General features: G+C 39.5%; 1 protein-coding gene across 2 annotated transcripts in view; it reads right to left on the bottom strand.

Annotated features, from left to right (window-relative positions):
• SCN8A (sodium voltage-gated channel alpha subunit 8) overlaps window positions 1-22,273 on the bottom strand; it is a 213,384-nt gene extending 191,111 nt beyond the window's left edge. For both annotated transcript variants that reach the window (XM_023211079.2, XM_031936307.1), the window contains exon 1: window positions 22,144-22,273. The gene's annotated coding sequence lies outside the window, so the exon portion shown is untranslated. The remainder of the gene's footprint in view (window positions 1-22,143) is intronic.
• Window positions 22,274-22,458: the final 185 nt, after the last annotated feature.

The following is a 22,458-nucleotide window of genomic DNA, read 5'->3' as shown; positions in this document are numbered from 1 at the left end:
TAAAAAGCAAAAACAAAAAATCAAAAAAAAAAAAAACTACACAGGCAACAAACAGCACAATGAATGCAACAGTACCTCACATATCAATACTAACATTGAAAATAAATGGCCTAAATGCTTCCCTTAAGGGATACAAAACTGCAGACCTCACTGACCATCTGCTGACTTCAGGAAACTCACCTAACACATAAGGACTCATATAAACTTAAGGTAAAGGGATGGAAAAAGGCATTTCATACAACCGGACACCAAAAGTGAGCAGGGATAGCTATTCCTTTTTTTTTTTTTTTTCTGAGACAGAGTTTTGCTCTGTCACCCAGGTTGGAGGGCAGTGGCGTGATCTCGGCTCACTGCAACCTCCACCTCCCGGGTTCAAGAGATTCTCCTGCCTCAGCCTCCCGAGTAGCTGGGATTACAGGCGTGCACCACCACGCCCGGCTAATTTTTGTATTTTTAGTAGAAGTGGGGTTTCGCCATGTTGGCCAGGCTGGTCTCGAACTCCTGACCTCAGGTGATCTGTCTCTGCCTCCCAAAGCGCTGGGATCACAGGTGTGAGCCACCGCCCCTGGCCTAGGGGTAGTTATTCTTATATCAGACAAAACAAACTTTAAAGCAACAGCAGTTAAAAGAGACAAAGAGGGACATTATATAATGGTAAAAGGCCTTGTCCAACAGGAAACTATCACAATCCTTAACATATATGCACCTAACACTGGAACTCCCAAATTTATAAAACAATTACTAATAGACCTAATAAGTGAGATAGCAACACAATAATAGTGGGAGACTTCAATACTCCACTAACAGCACTAGACAGGTCATCAAGACAGAAAGTCAACAAAGAAACAATGGATTTAACTATAAATCCATTTAACAACAGATTTAAACGATATCTTGGAACAAATGGACTTAACAGATACATACAGAACATTTCATCCAACGACCACAGAATACACATTCTATTCAACAGTGCATAGAACTTTCTCTAAGAGACCATATGATGGACCATAAAATGAGCCTCAATAAATTTAAGAAAACTGAAATTATATCAAGCACTCTCTCAGACCACAGTGCAATAAAACTAGAAATCAATTCCAAAAGAAACCTTCAAAATCATGCAGATCCATGGAAGTTAAATAACCTGCTCCTGAATCAGTATTGAGTCAAAAACAAAATCGAGATGGAAATTTAAAAATTCTTCAAACTGAATGACAATAATGACACAAACTATCAAAACCTCTGAGATACAGCAAAGGCGGTGCTAAGAGGAAAGTTCATAGCCCTAAACGCCTATATCAAAAGACTGAAAGAGCATAAATGGACATCTAAGGTCACACCTCAAGGAACTAGAGAAACAAGAACAAATAAAACCCAAATACAGCAGATAAAAGGAAATAACCAAGATCAGAGCAGAACTAAATGAAATTGAAACAAAAAAATACAAAAATGAAACAAAAAGCTGGTTCTTTGAAAGGATAAATAAAATTGATAGACCTTTAGCAAGATTAATCAAGAAGAGAAGAGAGAAAATTCAAATAACCTCAATAAGAAGCCAAACAGGAGATATTACAACTGACATCGCTGAAATACAAAAGATCATTCAAGGCTACTATGAACACTTTTATGCACATAAACCAGAAAACCTAAAAGAGATGGATCAATTGCTGGAAAAATACAACCTCCTAGCTTAAATTAGGAAGAATTAGGATACCCTGAACAGACCAATAACAAGCAGCGAGACTGAAACAGTAATTTAACAATTACCAATAAAAAAAGTCCAGGACCAGAAAAATTCACAGCAGAATTCTACCAGACATTGAAAGAAAAATTGGTACCAATCCTTTTGACACTATTCCACAAGACAGAGAAATTAGGGAATGAATCCCTAATTCATTCTATGAAGCCAGCATCACCCTAATACCAAAACCAGAAGAGGACATAGCCAAAAAAGAAAACTATAGACTGATATCCTTGATGAACACAGATGCTAAAATCCTTCACAAAATATTAGCTAACCGAATCCAACAACATGCCAAAAAGATAATCCACCATGATCAAGTGGGTTTCATATCAGGGATGCAGAGATGGTTTAACATATGGAAGTCAATAAATGTGACATGGCACATAAACAGAATTAAAAACAAAAATCACATGATCATCTCAATAGATGCAGAAAAAGCATTCGACAAAATGCAGCATCACTTTATGATCCCTCTCAGCAAAATTGGCATACAAGGGACATACCTCAATGTAATAAAAGACATCTGTGACAAACCCACAGCCAACACAATACTGAATGGGGAAAAGTTGAAAGCATTCCCTCTGAGAACTGGAACAAGACAAGGATGCCCACTCTCACCACTCATCTTCAACATAGTACTGGAAGTCCTAGCCAAAGCAATCAGACAAGAGAAAGAAATAAAGGGCATCCAAATCAGTAAAGAGGGAGTGAAATTGTCACTATTTGCTGACGATATGATCATTTACCTCGAAAATCCTAAAGACTCCTCCAGAAAGCTCCTAGAACTGATAAAAGAATTCAGCAAAGTTTCCAGATATAAGATTAATGTATGCAAATCAGTAACTCTTCTATATACCAACAGCAACCAAGCAGAGAATCAAATCAAGAACTCAACCCTGGCCGGGCACAGTGGCTCACGCCTGTAATCCCAGCACTTTGGGAGGCCGAGGCAGGTAGATTACCTGAGGTCAGGAGTTCAAGACCAGCCAAGCCAACATGGTGAAACCCCGTCTCTACTGAAAATACAAAAATTAGCCAGGCATGGTGGCATACCCCCGTAATCCCGGCTACTTGGGAGGCTGAGGCAGGAGAATTGCTTGAGCCCAGGAGGCAGAGGTTGCAGTGAGCCGAGATTGTGGCACTGCACTCCAGCCTGGCCGACAAAGTGAGACTCTGTCTCAAAAAACATAATTAATAAATAAATAAATAAAATAAAAACTCAACCCCTTTTACAATAGCCAAAAATAAAATAAAATAAAATAAAATACTTAGGAATATACCTAACCAAGGAGTCGAAAGACCTCTACAAAGAAAACTACAAAACTGCTGAAAGAAATCATAGACGACACAAATAAATGGAAACACATCCCATGCTCATAGATGGGTAGAATCAATATTGTGAAAATGACCACATGGCCAAAAGCAATCTACAAATGCAATGCAATCCCCATCAAAATACCACCATCATTCTTCTCGGAATCAGAAAAAACAATTCTAAAATTCATATGGAACCAAAAAAGAATCCATATAGCCAAAGCAAGGCTAAGCAAAAAGAACAAATCTGGAGGCATCACACTACCTGAATACAAACTATACTATAAGGCCATAGTCACCAAAACAGTGTGGTACTGGTATAAAAATAGGCACACAGACCAATGGAACAGAGTAGAGAACCCAGAAGTAAACCCAAATACTTATAGCCAACTGATCTTCGACAAAGGAAACAAAAACATAAAGTAGGGATTGTACATCCTTTTCAACAAATGGTGCTGGGATAATTGGCTAGCCACATGTAGGAGAATGAAACTGGATCCTTATCTCTCACCTTATACAAAAATCAACTCAAGATAGATTAAGGATTAAATCTAAAACCTGAAATTATAAAAATTCTAGAAGATAACAATGAAAAACCCTTCTAGACATTGGCTTAGGCAAGGATTTCATGGCCAAGAACCCAAAAGCAAATGCAATAAAAACAAAGATAAATAGTTAGGACTTAATTAAACTAAAGAGCTTTTGCACAGCACAAGGAAGTCAGCAGAGTAAACAGACAACCCACAGAGGAGAAAATCTTGACAATCTCTATATCTGACAAATGACTAATAACCAGAATCTACAATGAACTCAAACAAATCAGTAAGAAACAAACAAACAATCTCATCAAAAAGTGGGCTAAGGACATGAATAGACAATTCTCAAAAGAAGATAAACAAATGACCAACAAATATATGAAAAAATGCTCAATACATCACTAATGATCAGGGAAATGCAAACCAAAACTACAATGCGATACCATCTTACTCCTGAAAGAATGGCCATAATCAAAAAATCAAAAAACAGTAGACGTTTGCATGGATGCAGTGATCAGAGAACACTTCTGCACTGCTGGTGGGAATGTAAACTAGTATAGCCACTATGGAAAACAGGGTGGAGATTCTTTAAAGAACTAAACGTAGAACTACCATTTGATCTAGCAATCCCACTACTGGGTATCTACTCAGAGGAAAATAAGTCATTATACAAAAAAGATACTTGCACATGCATGTTTATAGCAGCACAATTCACAATTGCAAAATTGTGGAACCAACCCAAATGCCCATCAATCAACAAATGGATAAAGAAACTGTGATTGATATTTATATTTATATATATATATATATATATATGAATGATGGAATACTACTCAGCCATAAAAAGGAATGGATTAACAGCATTTGCAGTGACCTAGAACAGACTGGAGACTATTACTGTAAGTAAAGTAATTCAGGAACGGAAAACCAAACATTGTGTGTTCTCACTAATATGTGGGAGCTAAGCTATGAGGATGCAAAGGCATAAGAATGATACAATGGACTTTGGTGACGAAGGTGAGGGATAAAAGACTACAAATATGGTTCAGTGTGTACTGCTCAGGTGATGGGTACACCAAAATCTCACATATCACCACTAAAGAACTTACTCATGTAACCAAATACCACCTGTACCCCAATAACTTACAGGAAAAAAAAGAAAGCTATGACAACAGAATAGCTAATTTAGGAACGTGAAAAACTCGTACTTACCAAGAGAGGAACAACAGACACCTGGGCCTACTTGAGGGTGGACGTTAGGAGGAGGGTGAGGATCAAGAAAACACCTATCAGGTACTATGCTTATAACCTGGGTGACAAAATAATCTGTATGCTAAACCCCGGTGATACCTAATTTATTTATATGACAAACCTGCACATGTACCCCCAATCTAAAATAAAAGCTAACAACAACAACAACAACAAAACTGGAGCCTGGTGCGGTGGCTCACGTCTATAATCCCAGCACTTTGGGAGGCCAAGGTGGGCGGATCACCTGAGGTCGGGAGTTCAAGACCAGCCTGACCAACATGGAGAAACTCCATCTCTACTAAAAAGCAAAAATACAAAATTAGCCAGGCGTGGTGGCACATGCCTGTAATCCCAGCTACTTGTGAGGCTGAGGCAGGAGAATTGCTTGAACCCAGGAGGCGGAGGTTGTGGTGAGCTGAGATTGTGCCATTGCACTCCAGCCTGGGCAACAAGAGTGAAACTCCCGTCTCAAAAAAAAAAAAAAAAAAACCATAAAACAAACAAACAAAAACCTGGGGAAAAAAAAGAGACCATGTGGTATTGAGGAAGGGGCAGACACACACACAGATTGATGGAACAGAACAGAGAGCCCAGAAATAAACCCACATAAATATAGGCAATTGACTTTTTTTTTTTTTTTTTTTTTTGAGACGGAGTCTCACTCTGTCGCCCAGGCTGGAGTGCAGTGGCCAGATCTCAGCTCACTGCAAGCTCTGCCTCCCGGGTTTACGCCATTCTCCTGCCTCAGCCTCCCGAGTAGCTGGGATTATAGGTGCCCGCCACCTCGCCCGGCTAGTTTTTTTTATTTTTTAGTAGAGACGGGGTTTCACCAGGTTAGCCAGGATGGTCTCGATCTCCTGACCTCGTGATCTGCCGGTCTCAGCCTCCCAAAGTGCTGGGATTACACCGCGCCTGGCCCTGGCAATTGACTTTTGACAAAAGTGCAAAATCCATTCAGGAGAAAGATAGTCTTTTCAACAACAATGGTGCTCAAACAGTTAACTGCACATCTATTAGCAAAAAATAAAATAAAAATAAACCTAGGTCTAAATCTCATACCTAATACACGGATTAACTTGAATGGATTACAGATCTAAAGGTAAAATGTAAAACTACACAAAATTTTAACAGGAAACCAGGAATATCTTGAATTTGACAAAGAGTTCTTATATATGACATCAAAAGCATGATCCATAAATGAAAAAAAGTGACAAATTGGACTAAATCAAAATTTAAAACTTTAGCTCTACAAAAAACACTATTAAGAAAAGCTAAGCTAAACAGTAGGAGAAAATATGACCATGTAAGTTATCTGATAAAAGATTTAGATCTCAAAAACAAAATTTTTTAAAACAAAAATCTCAAAACTCATAGTAAGAATACAAACAATCCAATTTTTTTAAATGGGCAAAAGATTTCACCTCACAAAGATAACAGAGAGCACATGAAAAGACGTTAGACATTATTAGCCATTACAGAAATGCAAGCTGAAACCACAATGAGATACCACTACACACCTATTAGAATGGCTAAGATTAAAAAAAAAAAAATTTAAACCTGACAATTCCAAGTGCTAATGAGGATATGGAGCACCTGAACTCGCATACGTTGCTGCACTCTCATACACTGCTGTTGGGAATGCGAAATGGTATAACCACTCTGAAAAACAGTTTGGTAGTTTCTTATAAAGGTAAACATACACTTACTATATTACCCAGCAATCCTACTCTTCGGGATCAGCTTTGAGAAATATAAAGGTAGGGTCACACAAAAACCTGTACATGAATGTTTACAGCAGCACTATTCGTAATCACCAGAAACTGGACATATTCCAAATGTTCTCCAACAGATGAACAGGTTGACAAACTGTTATATAAAATATACAATGTCATATGCAATGGAACAGTTATATACAATACTACTCAGCAATAAAAAAGAACAATTGAAAAATATACAACATGGTTAAATCTCCAAGGCATTACGCTTAGCAAAAGATGTCAGTCTCAAAGGGTTATACAGTGTAGTATGATTCTACTTTTATGACATTCTGGAAAAGGTAACACCACAGTAATGGAGAACCAATCAGGTTTCCAGGGGCTGGGGATTAGGGAAAGTTTGACTGCAAAGGGACAGCAGGAGGGAGTGTTTTGGGGTAATGGAACTGTTCTGTATCCTGATTGTGGCATGGTTACATGAATCTATACATGTGTAAAAATTCAGAACTGTACACCAAGATTTGTTTCAATTTTACTGTTTGTAAAATTTTTAAAATAAGAAAAAATAAAACAAAACCTGTTTAAAATGTTAAAAGGGAAAAATGAAACACTATCTTGGGTAGATAAAGAAGAAAGAAAAAAAGGAAAATAATTTTTGCCGTTCATGAGCTAGAACTACAAAATCTTTTCAAAGATTAGTTTTATTGAGCTTATTCTTGTGAAGGAAGTAGTGCTTTATTTGGCTGTAGTATTCTAACGGGAATACTACGGAAATGTAGTATTTCCAACTAGGAAAGAGTACCTGCTTGTCCCAGGGGCATTGTGTATTGGCCCAAAGCCAAACTAGAGAATGCGGGGTTTCTGGTCCCTATATTTTGGTCATAAAAACACCACACACCCTCTTGTCCAAAATCTGGACTAGCATCCATAATCTATTTTTTGTTTTATATTGATTGATTGTGGTAAAATATACATAAAATTTACCATCTTAACCATGTTTTAAGTATACAAGTATGTAACATTAAATACCTGCATTGTGGTACAACCATCATTACTATAAATCTCCAGAACAATCTCATTTTCTCAAGCTGAAACTCTGTAGTCCTTAACCAGTAGCTCTCCATTACCCATCTCTCATAACTCTTGATAGCCACTATTCTACTTTCTGTCTGTGAATTTTACTATTCTAGGTACCTCACATATATGGAATCACACAATGTTTGGCCTATTGTTACCAACTTTCTCAAATTTTTACCTTCACTTTATTTTTAATTGACACATAGTAACTGTACATATTTATGGGGTGCATAGTGATGTTTCAATTCATATAATATACAGTGGTCAGATCAGGGTAAATAGCATATCCATAATCTCAAACATTTATCATTCCTTTGTTGAGCACCAATGCTCTGAACTCTACAGATCCACACTGGATTTTTCCTAACACTCCCAAAGTCAGCATTCAATTCCCACAAATAAAGAGTTCTTTCTAGGTTCTAGGATTAAACCATGGAAGGAAAAAAAAAACTGGAAAGGCCTGACAACTCAACATCCATATAAACAGAAGCAGTGCCTATAAGGAGGTAATGGTTCTAGCATCCTGACTAGAAAAGAAACATACACACTCCTTCCTCTCTGGGAATGAGTTTTTTCCCTTGAGATTTTGCAACAGATTGCATTGAGTATTAAACACATTGCTCTTTAAAAAAAAAAACAAAAAACAAAAACAAACAAACAAACAAAAAAAAACACCTTTCTCTGAGCACCACCCTTGGCAAAGATAGGGCTCCAGGAAGCAAGAGCAAACACATTCAAAAGCTAGCAGAAGGCAAGAAATAACTAAGATCAGAGCAGAACTGAAGGAGATAGAGACACAAAAAACCCTCCAAAAAATCAATGAATCCAGGAGTTGGTTTTTTGAAAAGATCAACAAAATTGACAGACCGCTAGCAAGACTAATAAAGAAGAAAAGAGAGAAGATTCAAATAGACGCAATTAAAAATGATAAAGGGGATATCACCACTGACCCCACAGAAATACAAACTACCATCAGAGAATACTATAAACACCTCTACACAAATCAACTGGAAAATCTAGAAGAAATGGATAATTTCCTGGACACTTACACTCTTCCAAGACTAAACCAGGAAGAAGTTGAATCCCTGAATAGACCAATAGCAGGCTCTGAAATTGAGGCAATAATTAATAGCCTACCAACCAAAAAAAGTCCAGGACCAGATGGATTCACAGCTGAATTCTACCAGAGGTACAAGGAGGAGCTGGTACCATTCCTTCTGAAACTATTCCAATCAATTGAAAAAGAGGGAATCCTCCCTAACTCATTTTATGAGGCCAACATCATCCTGATACCAAAGCCTGGCAGAGACACAACAAAAAAAGAAAATTTTAGACCAATATCCCTGATGAACATCGATGCAAAAATCCTCAATAAAATACTGGCAAAACGGATTCAGCAGCACATCAAAAAGCTTATCCACCATGATCAAGTGGGCTTCATCCCTGGGATGCAAGGCTGGTTCAACATATGCAAATCAATAAACGTAATCCAGCATATAAACAGAACCAAAGACAAGAACCACATGATTATCTCAATAGATGCAGAAAAGGCTTTTGACAAAATTCAACAGCCCTTCATGCTAAAAACGCTCAATAAATTCGGTATTGACGGAACGTACCTCAAAATAATAAGAGCTATTTATGACAAACCCACAGCCAATATCATACTGAATGGGCAAAAACTGGAAAAATTCCCTTTGAAACCTGGCACAAGACAGGGATGCCCTCTCTCACCACTCCTATTCAACATAGTGTTGGAAGTTCTGGCTAGGGCAATCAGGCAAGAGAAAGAAATCAAGGGTATCCAGTTAGGAAAAGAAGAAGTCAAAATGTCCCTGTTTGCAGATGACATGATTGTATATTTAGAAAACCCCATTGTCTCAGCCCAAAATCTCCTTAAGCTGATAAGCAACTTCAGCAAAGTCTCAGGATACAAAATTAATGTGCAAAAATCACAAGCATTCTTACACACCAGTAACAGACAAACAGAGAGCCAAATCATGAATGAACTTCCATTCACAATTGCTTCAGAGAGAATAAAATACCTAGGAATCCAACTTACAAGGGATGTAAAGGACCTCTTCAAGGAGAACTACAAACCACTGCTCAGTGAAAGAAAAGAGGACACAAACAAATGGAAGAACATACCATGCTCATGGATAGGAAGAATCAATATCGTGAAAATGGCCATACTGCCCAAAGTTATTTATAGATTCAATGCCATCCCCATCAAGCTACCAATGAGTTTCTTCACAGAATTGGAAAAAACGGCTTTAAAGTTCACATGGAACCAAAAAAGAGCCCGCATTGCCAAGACAATCCTAAGTCAAAAGAACAAAGCTGGAGGCATCACGCTACCTGACTTCAAACTATACTACAAGGCTACAGTAACCAAAACAGCATGGTACTGGTACCAAAACAGAGATATAGACCAATGCAACAGAACAGAGTCCTCAGAAATAATACCACACATCTACAGCCATCTATCTTTGACAAACCTGAGAGAAACAAGAAATGGGGAAAGGACTCCCTATTTAATAAATGGTGCTGGGAAAATCGGCTAGCCATAAGTAGAAAGCTGAAACTGGATCCTTTCCTTACTCCTTATACAAAAATTAATTCAAGATGGATTAGAGACTTAAATGTTAGACCTAATACCATAAAAACCCTAGAAGAAAACCTAGGTGGTACCATTCAGGACATAGGCATGGGCAAGGACTTCATGTCTAAAACACCAAAAGCAACGGCAGCAAAAGCCAAAATTGACAAATGGGATATGATTAAACTAAAGAGCTTCTGCACAGCAAAAGAAACTACCATCAGAGTGAACAGGCAACCTACAGAATGGGAGAAAATTTTTGCAATCTACTCATCTGACAAAGGGCTAATATCCAGAATCTACAAAGAACTCAAACAAATTTACAAGAAAAAAACAAACAACCCCATCAAAAAGTGGGCAAAGGATATGAACAGACATTTCTCAAAAGAAGACATTCATACAGCCAACAGACACATGAAAAAATGCTCATCATCACTGGCCATCAGAGCAATGCAAATCAAAACCATCTCACACCAGTTAGAATGAGATACCATCTCACACCAGTTAGAATGGCAATCATTCAAAAGTCAGGAAACAACAGGTGCTGGAGAGGATGTGGAGAAATAGGAACACTTTTACACTGTTGGTGGGATTGTAAACTAGTTCAACCATTATGGAAAACAGTATGGCGATTCCTCAAGGATCTAGATCTAGATGTACCATATGACCCAGCCATCCCACTACTGGGTATATATCCAAAGGATTATAAATCATGCTGCTATAAAGACACATGCACATGTATGTTTACTGCGGCACTATTCACAATAGCAAAGTCTTGGAATCAACCCAAATGTCCATCTGTGACAGACTGGATTAAGAAAATGTGGCACATATATACCATGGAATATTATGCAGCCATAAAAAAGGATGAGTTTGCGTCCTTTGTAGGGACATGGATGCAGCTGGAAACCATCATTCTTAGCAAACTATCACAAGAACAGAAAACCAAACACCGCATGTTCTCACTCATAGGTGGGAACTGAACAATGAGATCATTTGGACTCGGGAAGGGGAACATCACACACTGGGGCCTATCACGGGGATGGGGGAGAGGGGAGGGATTGCACTGGGAGTTATATCTGATGTAAATGACGAGTTGATGGGTGCAGCACACCAACATGGCACAAGTATACATATGTAACAAACCTGCACGTTATGCACATGTACCCTAGAACTTAAAGTATAACAATAAAAAAACAAAAAATTACCCACAAAAAAAAAAAAAAGAAAGGATTTATTACAGGTTTCAGAGGGAATGTGGTCCTGCTGAGAACTTGATTTCAGACTTGTAACCATCAGAATTGTGAGACAATAAAATTCAGTTATTTCAAGCTTCCCAAAAAAAAAAAAAAAAAAAATAGGGCTCCAGGGCAGAGCCCAAGTGGGGCAGATAAGTCACATCCCCATTCGATTGCTGAGCCTCAGCACTGGAACCAGCAGGCAGCCTGTGGAGAAGCACGAGGTGAAAGACAAGGGAACTAGCTAGGAACAAAGCACATCAGCCCCTAAGGGTCAGACTTTAATTTTAATCTAATTAAAATTAAAATGGAAAACACTCATATCTAATTAATAGCAAATCTTTGATATCCACTCATAACACAAAGAGGAATTTATTTTCTTTGACCTATAAAGCTTTTGAGCAATTTCTAATGCCAGAAGTCTACCTTAAGATCCCAAAATAAGTCTTACCCCTTGGGCACTTATGGGTGACGTTTCCTGCATGAGTCAGAAAAAAAAAAAAAAAAAGGCCTCCTTAGGTAAGTGAAACATTCATATGATCACTGTACTTTGTTTCCCTACTACACTACTTAATCATTCAGTCAGTGCACTTAGTAAAACCTTTCTTGGGTTTTACACAACCCTCTCCTGCATTTCTAGAGACAAGGAAGAAGAAATCATACAAACAAAAAGATGGTTAAGAAATAAGAAAAATCTATAGGTCTACTAAAATATTACTTGCATGAGAACATCCAGATTAATAAAACAGATTGCTGTCATTCAGTTAAGTGGTCTTTATGGACTTTCCTCATCCCAGGCTACCTTAAGAATGCCTTTCCAAGAGACTATTATATAACAGTTCTTAATTACTGTTACTTTGAGCATTCAAACTAGGAGAGAGGTATGCACTTATAATGGGATTGCACAGAGAATCTCCTGATAGAATTACTGTAAGGGTGCTTTACATCCCTAAATAGAGTGCTAAATTTATTAGCATCTTGTATATGAACTGTGCCTGCTCTACTGGTTCCACAGCAAACCATGGGGACTTCTGCCAAATGTCTGAGTGCAAACTGTGGTAAATGTAATGGAATTTGCAAGAACTCAGTAACTTTCGTGGTAAGAAGAAAAATAATTTTAACAAACTAAATGAGATTTTTAAATTGCATTAAATTTCTGATTTTTTTTTTCTCTTGGTGTAGTCTATTATTTTGATGTCCATGTTCTGACAATCCAATAACGCTTTATTTTTTCTTATTCGAAGATCATTTCTGAAGAAAAAGGGCAGTAGCAGAACCCAAGCTCCCTGAGCTCCACCTTTGCTCTAAGTTACCACTGTATACTGAAGTTGTACGTTAGGGCCCTCTGGTCACCGTCTTGTACCCCAGCTATACCAAGATCACGCAAGTCAAGTCTGACATTTTTCATCCATAGCCTAAGATTAAGTACTTGAAACAGAACGCAACATCACTGGCTCATAAGGCCTTTTCTTTCCCTCTGCTTTCACCTACTAGAATCCTTTCAGTTACTAACTTTAACTCAGCCTGCAATTTCAAATACTATGGCTGTCATGAAGCACATGGAACATAAACAAATGATCAAAAAATGAAATATACTGAGTTTTGGAGAGGACAGAAGAGTCATTTACCAAGTCTATAAAAAGGTACAGAATTCTTGTTCCTTTATCCTCCAAACTGAAGGTTAGTTGAGAATGCCAAGGAAAATGACAAGTTAAGTGTCTATGAATGGACAGAATGTAAAACTCCAAAACAAGGGTAGAGATCCACAAGCAAAGATTCAATCATCTTTATCAGTGAGAGCTTAGATAATAAAGTTCAGAAGATTCAGGTTTTCCTACAAGAAATAACATTAAAAGCTTAAGAAAACCCTCTGCAGAGAAACAATTAGAAAATTAGAAATAAAGAGAGCTTGTTAACCAAAATGCTATGGACCAGACTACCATGTATTACAGAACATACTTCCCCAGATTTTCAAAATAGGAGATTCTCTATCTCTAATCTTCAAAACAGTAAAATGAAATAATCTTTATTCCCTCTCCCTTTCTTCCACGTAAAGTCATTCACTGAGTTCTACTGAGTCTTCCTATAAACTATTTCTTACATTAGAAAAATGTTAAACACACACATTTACACACAGTTCTGCTGAGTCTTCCTACAAACTATTTCTTACATTAGAAAAAATGTTAAACACACACATTCATGTAACACACATGTACAAAGTTATATTTACTTTCCTTCCTTCCCATCCTTATCACCACTATACTACTCCAACCCTTCATCACTACACAGCTGGGACAAATCAAAGAGCCAGCTAAGTAGATGTCCATTCCTTGCTCTATTCCATCCAATTAGACTGCTACCCAATATTCCTAAAACACAACAGCATAGCTTCGATCATCTGTCACTCTATACTCTCGAAATTCTACATTCTCCATGTCATGAATGAAACTTCAAAAAGTCGTTAATATTTGGCTAACTCTATCCTATCTTTGCAGGCTTATCTGCCACAAGGAGATTCTCACTGCTCCCCCAAAACACTTTGTACATGCTTGCCTTCTCACTTTGGCTCACACTGTTCTACCCAGCCATTCTGTAAAGCCCAGCTCAAATCATGCTTCTTCCATCAAACTGTCTCTAATCATACCAGCTTGAAATGCTCTCTCTTTCCTAAAAAAAATCAATTTATTAACTATACCATTTATTTAGCATTAAATCCTTTTCAACTTTTTAATCATCAACCATTATGAAAATCTTTTATTTAATATTTTGTGTTTATGACTTATTTCACAAAATAAATAAGTTCCTAGAACATAAGGTCTATCTATCTTTTATATATCCAATAGTTGCTACTCGCTAAATATTTGTTGACTGATGTGGTCAAGACAGGTGATTTAGAGTTCACTCACAGACAGCAACGAACCAATAGTTCTCAAGGCTATGTCTCCCCCTGCACTTTTATTTTTAACAGATAATTCTATAAGGAAAACTCTAAAAGCAATGTAGGTTAGTAGGAAAGGCTGCTTCAGCCCAAACAAACTTCGTACATTAAATAAGCCAAGAAATTAGAATATAAATTTTAGTAAGAAAAATAAAACAGAGGGATTATGTATTTCTTAAGGAAAAGGGGTAATTAATCGATCTAAGATGATCTAAAATGAGAGTCCAAATCCCCAAATTATTTTAAGTCTTCCTTAAAAGACAATGGAAATAATTGTGTGAGGAGCAGGGGGAGATAATATGTATATGTGTATGTATGCATGCAGGAAGCATTACAAGAAAAATTAGTAACAGTAACTGCTGTTATTGAGTGCATACTGCATGACTGGGAGACAGTAAAAGAAGACTTAACTTCGAACTTTTTGATTTTTGAATTTTGTGCCTCTGTTAAATATTCAAACAAACATTTCAAGACATAGAATGGAAGAGAAACTGTCAACAGAGCCTTCTGAGAAAATGTTTTTGTATTATGCGACTAAAAAATCAAGAGGAAATGAAAGAAACGTTTAAGAATATTACTACATTTTTTTCCATAAAGCAAGAAAATATTATCCAGTTTTCTCAATGCAGAGATCAGATAAAGAAAGCAATTTGCAGCAAAGTTCTAGCAGAGCTAAGGATAAAATAAAACTAAACAACAACAAAAACCACCTTCCTAAGGTTCTAAGCCCTGTCCAGCAGATGAGAATATGTTCAGTAATATGGAGGTGTACCCAAAGGAATTGTCGGAGGGGAGTGAATACCTACTCTTAAAATATGAGCAGTTCCCCACGTTCACACCCAAATCCCCTTGCCCATTTTCACTCTATCATTCACCTTCTTTTGCTTTCTCCCTATGATGATTCGTCACACTCCAAACACTTTCTTCCCTCCCTATTACAATACTCATTTTAAAAAGTGACTAATTATCTTCAAGACATGTTTCCTACAAACAAGGCATTATGCCTCTTTATAGTATTCACCAAATCATAGGAAATCCAATTGAGAAGTCTGTAGCAAATGTGATTTCTGGGTATTCTGACCTCTGAGAATGCCCTACCAGTCTTATTTGCAACCTGCTTGATTTTTTTTCTGCAATTTAATAATGCATCAATTTTTTTAATTTAAAAGCATTCAGCTTCCTGCGAAGATAAAAAGACAGTAGTGAATGTAACACAAAAGCCTGTTGCCTTATCCTTAATTGAGGAATTAATCCTGAAACAAGGAGCTAAATATATAATAAATTAAACTCTACTTGTTTACAGGGTTGTTGCTCAGTAAAATGAAAGAAAAATGCTATTTATACCAGCTTGCAGTGGGCATTAAACTTTTAGAGGCTCAGCCTTCAACTGTCTATACTATTAAAATAAAGAGAGAAGAACAGATCAAATATGAGGTGCTTTTTCATTGACAAAGTAGTTGCCATCTCTTCCTTTATCAATCATTATCTAAAAAGTAAAAGTAACATTTTAATTTTGACTTTTTCTCCCTTCCAAAGTTCACACTGGTAGAAATGCCAATGATCAGTTAAGTGCTCATAATGGAGGAAAAAGGAGAAAAATAAATAACTGTATAATTCACCGGCTTGATGATCCATCCCTGGATATATAAGCATCCACATTTCTCTAACATTCCTACTCCCCAGGAACCCAAAAAAAATTATAACACAAAAACTGCACTAATCAGCTGAATATGAAAGGAGCCTACGAATGTGCCTTTTGAGGGAGTTCATTGCTTTCCACTTCCAGATCCTGGGACACGCCCAGTGAACACAGGATGTCTACCATCAATAGCGAATATAAAGTGATCTAAATCTCTCCATTGCCTATTTTAGTCAACCCACCCCAATCAACTCCTTCCAGGATCAAGAGAGCTTCAGTACCAAACTAAAAGTACCTCTCAGACTCTCAGGCTTCTGGCTGTTATTTCATTCTATTCTCCTCAGTATGATACATCTCCATATGCCCAAGGAAAATCTTAACTATTATCCTCTTTTACCTTTGTAGTACTTCTAGCCCAAAGTCGTCCCAGAACTTCTTTGGCCCCAACTTGCTGCCCGCACCCATCACCAATCCCCAGCATATTCTGTTTTCTGAGTCTCACACCAGTTTCAGCCTTGCAAAAGCAAAGAAGTCCAGGTAACAGTGGTCATAATTCCCTACAGTCCTGGTTACAACCTAGGTTGGCAATGGGAGAGCTTTCATGAATAGCCAACTATATGTGTTTACATGAAAGAGACATGGAGAAAGATAAGCAGACACCAAGATATGACCTTTTTAAAAGTAGCTAGGATAGCTGCAGAAGGAACAGAAGTGTGTTACTTCAGCGCCTCCTGTTTTCATCCATATTCTACTTACTGATACATCTTCTGTTAATTTCCCCTCATCCTTCCTGCTTCCAAAATGCTTCCCTTCAAAGGCACTTTTGCCCTCCCTCTGTCTATCCCAGAATCTTTCATTATGCCCACTCACTGAGATATGTTTAGCTACCTAGGTTAATGAAAATTTCTTAAAATAAAACTAAAATTGTTCACATTACTTGGTTATATGAACATCAGAATATAACACCATTTAATAGAAAAAAGTCATTAAACATGAGTCGACCAACCTAGGTACCAGTCTCCACTACACCAGGTAGATAGTCCTTAGCCTGGACAACTTCCTTCCTTAAGCTCTTCGATACTCAGTTTCTTCAGTTATAAAATGGGTAGGATATTTGCCTTACCTCCTTTTCAATCGACTGATAGAAGGATTTTGAAAGTTTTTATAAATAGACAAACACAGAGTAACATTTACCAAAGGTGGCAGGTCACCCATGAGACCCATACAAATAAAGCAGTTCAAAGACTATATAGCGGGGAAACATAAAATGGTGCTGAAGACAAGACCAACTCAAAACATGTATAATCACTGACCACAATGTAAAAATCCAGCTCAAGTCAGCATAAGGCAGGCCTCAGCCTTTGAGTCCATTTCACCTTCAGATCCCAGGCTACAGCTAAAAACAGCCCAGCTGCCTGCCAGCTGGAGAGTGCCAGTGAATGGGCTGGAGAGTCCCATTCCTTTTGGGTAGAGAGTCCTATTCTAGTGTAGTTTGGGAATGGACAACGCAAGAGTTACTTTGGTAACCAATTTGCACTGTGTTGGTGGAAGCCAGCACAGCAATTGTACAGTAAAACTTTTCTTAGCAATGTCCATCCAAGTTAGGGTACCTACAAGTTCCATCCTCTATGCCAGACTGAAGATAAAGCAACCATCTGCTTTTCAGACTACTGAAATTCAATACAGTACATATATACCATGTCAAATACATATATAAATACACATTAAGCTGCCAAATCCCTAGAGGAAAAGGGGCTAATATATATTAAGCACTACGTGTCAGAAACCATAAAGAAACACAGATTTCATTTAATCTCCAAATACCCTACAACGTAGGTATTATTATTCCCACTTTTATAGATAGGAACACTGAAGCTCCAACAGATTAAATAACTTGCCCAAGGTCACAAAGCTAATACGTAGCAGAGTCAGGATTTGAATCCAGTTCTGTCTGATTCCAAAGCCCATACTGCCTCTGACATTTTCTTCTCAATGGTGTAACTATAGCAACCTTCTTATATTTTCATTTCACCTTCCTCTCTAACATAGTACTTAAATACATGTCCTGGCTGTGTCTCTATTAACTTCACAAAGGGATAATTTTTCGAGAAACCTTCTCCTTTGTCTTTTCTTTGCCTGCGTTTACTTCCCATTCTTGCACAAACTATTCTTTTTTAGGTTAAATCACTGGGCTGGCCCTAACAGACTGCCACACATTTCAGCAATTCACAAACTTATAGAGTAAAAGTTCTGTTTCCTTCAACACCTTAATAGCCACAGTTTTTGAGCACAGTATTACTTTTTAAGCTGGTGCTCACCAGCTTAGAGAGGCATTGTACTAGTGTTCAGAACAGTGCCTTATAGATAGCAGGTGCAGAGTGAGACTATTTGTTGATTCATTGACTAAGAAAAGGTTTATTTATCCCTCAGTTAATGTGCTAAATACAAACAAAGAGACTTTATAGAAGTCCAATTCTATGAGTGAATTCTTTCACATTAAAGTTTTTTTGGAACATTTCTAAAGGATTAAGAAAAAGGTAAATTGAAATACAACAATCTGTTTAAGTCCCTAAATGACTAGCTAGTGAACTATAAAATTGAGAGCTTAAAGGGCTCAGTTTTAAAATACTGTCATTCTGGATAACTTTACAAGTGCTTCTTTCCCTCTCTATGGGAAATAAAAAAGACTGGAAAAACATAATAAAACACAGATAATTGTTTTGCTTATGGTAGAAGCAAAGGTGGTAAGGATGGTAAAACTAGGGACAACTTTTTCCCTCTGTTTTTACATATATTAAAATTTTTCTGCAATAAGTATGTATATTTTTAATTATGGTAACTGATCTCACTCTGGATAAACTTTGAATTTTTAACACTTTATAGTATAGCTTTATTGTCCTTAGATATAATCCATAGGAATTGAATATTCATTAATTCAAGCATGTGCCTTCTAGAACAATTTGTTACATAATACCAGCACATTAAAGATAATTATTTTTCTTTCCATTCACAGAATGTTTTTCTTGCTTTAGGTGGACATGTCTCTATTTTTGCATTCTTTTCAACGAAGTGCACGTTTCTTATATATTCTCTACAGAACAATAATTCTCAATTTTTTCTTGGAAACAAGCACAAGAATGGCATTTGCCCCAATATAGCCCTAATTTATATGTCTTTCAACTTTATGTATATTACTTTTTCAATGAGATTAAAATATTTTGATCACAGTGGAATCCAAACGGAATGAGCTACATTATGTGGCATTAAGTTTCCTACCAATGGATGTATTCAAAGCAAAGATCTCCCATAAAGGAGATTCCTGTATTGGATGGGAGATGGCACCAGGTGAATTTTATGGCCTCCTTCCTATTTTATGATTTTAAAATAGTTTTTTGGACAAATCTACTTTAGTAATACTGACCTCTGCTGTGTCAAGTGCCTTGCCCAGTTCACTATTCAAATCAACCCAGAGAAGATGCTCTTCTGATCCAGTTTAATTTAGTCAGCTATCGGATTACTTCTTGTGGAGGCCAAGAATATTAACAGTTGCTTGCTATTTGAAATGACTGAAGTGTGCTGAAATAATGCAGTCAGCAAAATGTCACTATGGCTTACATATGGATCTGTTGCAGCCTGTAAAACATTGTCTCCATGAGGGATAGCCAAAATGAAGAGCTATGTGGGAGTAATAAAATATGATAACTAGGCCTTCAACCTCAAGTACAAACCCAGCTGCGCATGTACATACACATCCACAGGAAAGTCTGCTGATAATAAAAAGCAAAGAAAAACCCAATCGTGTCCAGCGTGTGTCCACTTCGCCGCAGGACTGGTCGAGGAACTGTCCTTTCAGCACCACAGCAAGAAACCCGAGTACAAGCCTAAACAGAGGCAACCCAAAGCTGGACCAGGAGAAAAATTTGTTAAGGGTCCTACAAGGAAAGCAACAGCAACCGGATGGTTGTTTTTAAGGATGCTGTATTCCACTTGATTATCCTTTATTAATTTAAAACAAAATCCTCCAAGGATTTTGATAAAAGTTGAGAAAACCCCAAATGAAAACCAAAGCTGCTCAAACTGAAGCCAAGAAACCAATAACTGACCTGCACCATTATGAACTGCTTTGCAATACCCACCGCCAGCTCTACTCAGAAACACAACACATTTACATATACCCTGAATCAGATGTTCGGAGAACATGGAACAGGCTTGCAGCCCTCTCCAGGGAGGACCTCAGTTTCTAGGACAGGGAATGCGTGCTGAACACCAAAGGATCACTACCCACAACCACCACCCCATCAACCAGCAACCAAATCCTCTTTCAGGGAGAAATGAAGGCCTTATGGGTCATGAGTTCCAAAGAAAAATGCTGCAGTATTTCAAGAACCAGGTTACATGTAATGTGCTACAAAGCTTTCAGCATTTTAAGTCTGATTCCCCCAAGATTCCTACCAGGATGATACCGTGTGGTAATGTTATCCAGCCATTTGCATTACAAATAAAAAAAATTTTTTTTGAGAAAAAAAGCACAATATCCCCCCCGCCATATCTTCTAATGCACGTGGAGAAAAGAGAAGTGCAGAGGGATTTTGAGATAGTGAAAAACCTACCACACCCGATATCTCCATTGGAAAGCTAAAACATCCCCCAGCCCTAACACACCGCTACCTCTCTCTAAAGGCTCTCCAGGTTCAAACTTGAGAAAACAGTTATAAAAAGCACTCTCCCCCTTTACCCCCAAAGCCCCCACCCACACTTCCTGCTTCCATCCCTGACTCTCCGGTGCCCACTGTGCATGAAAAGCAGTTTTCCTTGTGTGGCAGAGCTTGCTCCATGCTAATTATTTCTCCCTCCCCCTGAATTTAGCCAGATGCAATCCAAAGTTTCTTCTACCCTCCCCCCAAACAGATGACATCCATTTATTATGAACGCTGATGCAGAATCTTGGAATCTCCGCAAATAAAATGTATTCCCCCATGCTTCAAAAACTGCAGTGTAAGTGAGGAAGAGGGCATAGGGTGGAGTAGTTGGATGCAATGCATGGTTTGAAGAATCCTATTTATTGGGCTGAAAAATGGTTCCCATTCCATCCCAATTCGAAGCTGGGGCCCCTGAAAGGGTCTGACATTCCTGGCTAACCCCGGGAAAGTTAGCCAAGTCTCCACCGGTGGTTGCTGCTGGCAACGGAGGGGATGGAGCTGAGCTCTCAGGAGAAATTGCAGAGGCTTTGCGGTGCCCCAAGGTACCAAGTGATAACTAGAGAGGAGGGTCCAAGCCCACGGAGGTGGGCAAACAGTCTTGTACCCCAACGCTAACAAGAAGCCAAGGGTGCTGCTGCTGATGGTAAGGTGGGGGAGGGAGACAAGAGGAACAAGCTCTGCATCGGGTGGCGTGGGGGTGGGGGTGGAATGGGGGAAGGGGATATTCTCAAAGTGATGTGCTTCCAAATGCAGGGATCCTAGCCTGCCGAGGAAGGTCCCGGGAGCCCCCATCACAATCCCAGAGCACCCTGTTGGGAGGGGGACGAATGCATCCGAGTAAAGGACAGAGGGAGTCGGGAGTGCTGGCTGCCGGAAGAACCCAGGAGCCCTTGGCTTCTGCAGTTTTTAGCAATGTGAAGCCGGGTGAGGGAGAAGGATGCAGTAAGACATGGGGGAGGGGTAGAGCTGAGGTGCAGCTGTAGGAAGATCCCGACAGCGCTGCCCTTCCTAGTGCAAGCCGGCTAGGGGCCCCAACTCTGCCCCGGCACTGGGGGAGGGGTGGGGGGCTGCACCGCGGAAGGGGCACCAAGGACGGGCCGTGCCCCTCACTGTAGCCGAGACGGAGTGAGCCGGGTGTCCGGGGTGGGGACTGGTGGTCCTCAGTTGTCCTAAGAGACCCCCGGTACACACGGTAGAAGGAAGCAAGACTTCCAAACACCCGTCCAAAACAAGGAGAGCAGAACCCCAGCTCCACGGCCCGTCGAGCCCCGCCGCGCACTCTGCGGCAAAGCCCCTGACTGGAGACGGGCGAGCCCCGCTCAAGGGTCCCGAGGTGAGAAGGGAAACCCGGAGGGCAGGAAGCAGCGCCAGGGCGGGGGCTCTGGGGCGACTTACGGCAGCGGCGGCGGCGAGGGAGGCAGCGGCGGCCCTAACGCGGGGCCCGGGAGGCGCGGCCGGACTGCAAAGGTGCCGAGGCTGCGGCGGGCGGGACTGCGGTGGGCGCCATCTTGGAGCGCTCCCCGCGCCCGCCCCCCGCGCCGCCCGACTCCTTGCATAATTGATGACTCGCGCCCGCCGCGCGCCACCGCGCGCGCGCCCCGCTCGCCGGGCCCCCCGTCCGCCCCTTCCCCGCGCCGACCCCTCCGCGCGCTCCCCCTGCCCGGGCCGGCCCCCGCCCGCACGCGCCGCCGCCACCGCCACCGCCACCGT

This window comes from Piliocolobus tephrosceles, chromosome 10, assembly GCF_002776525.5.
Source record: "Piliocolobus tephrosceles isolate RC106 chromosome 10, ASM277652v3, whole genome shotgun sequence".
NCBI lineage: Eukaryota > Metazoa > Chordata > Mammalia > Primates > Cercopithecidae > Piliocolobus > Piliocolobus tephrosceles.
Note: the sequence above shows the minus strand (reverse complement) of the source record. Positions and strands in the feature narration are given on the sequence as shown.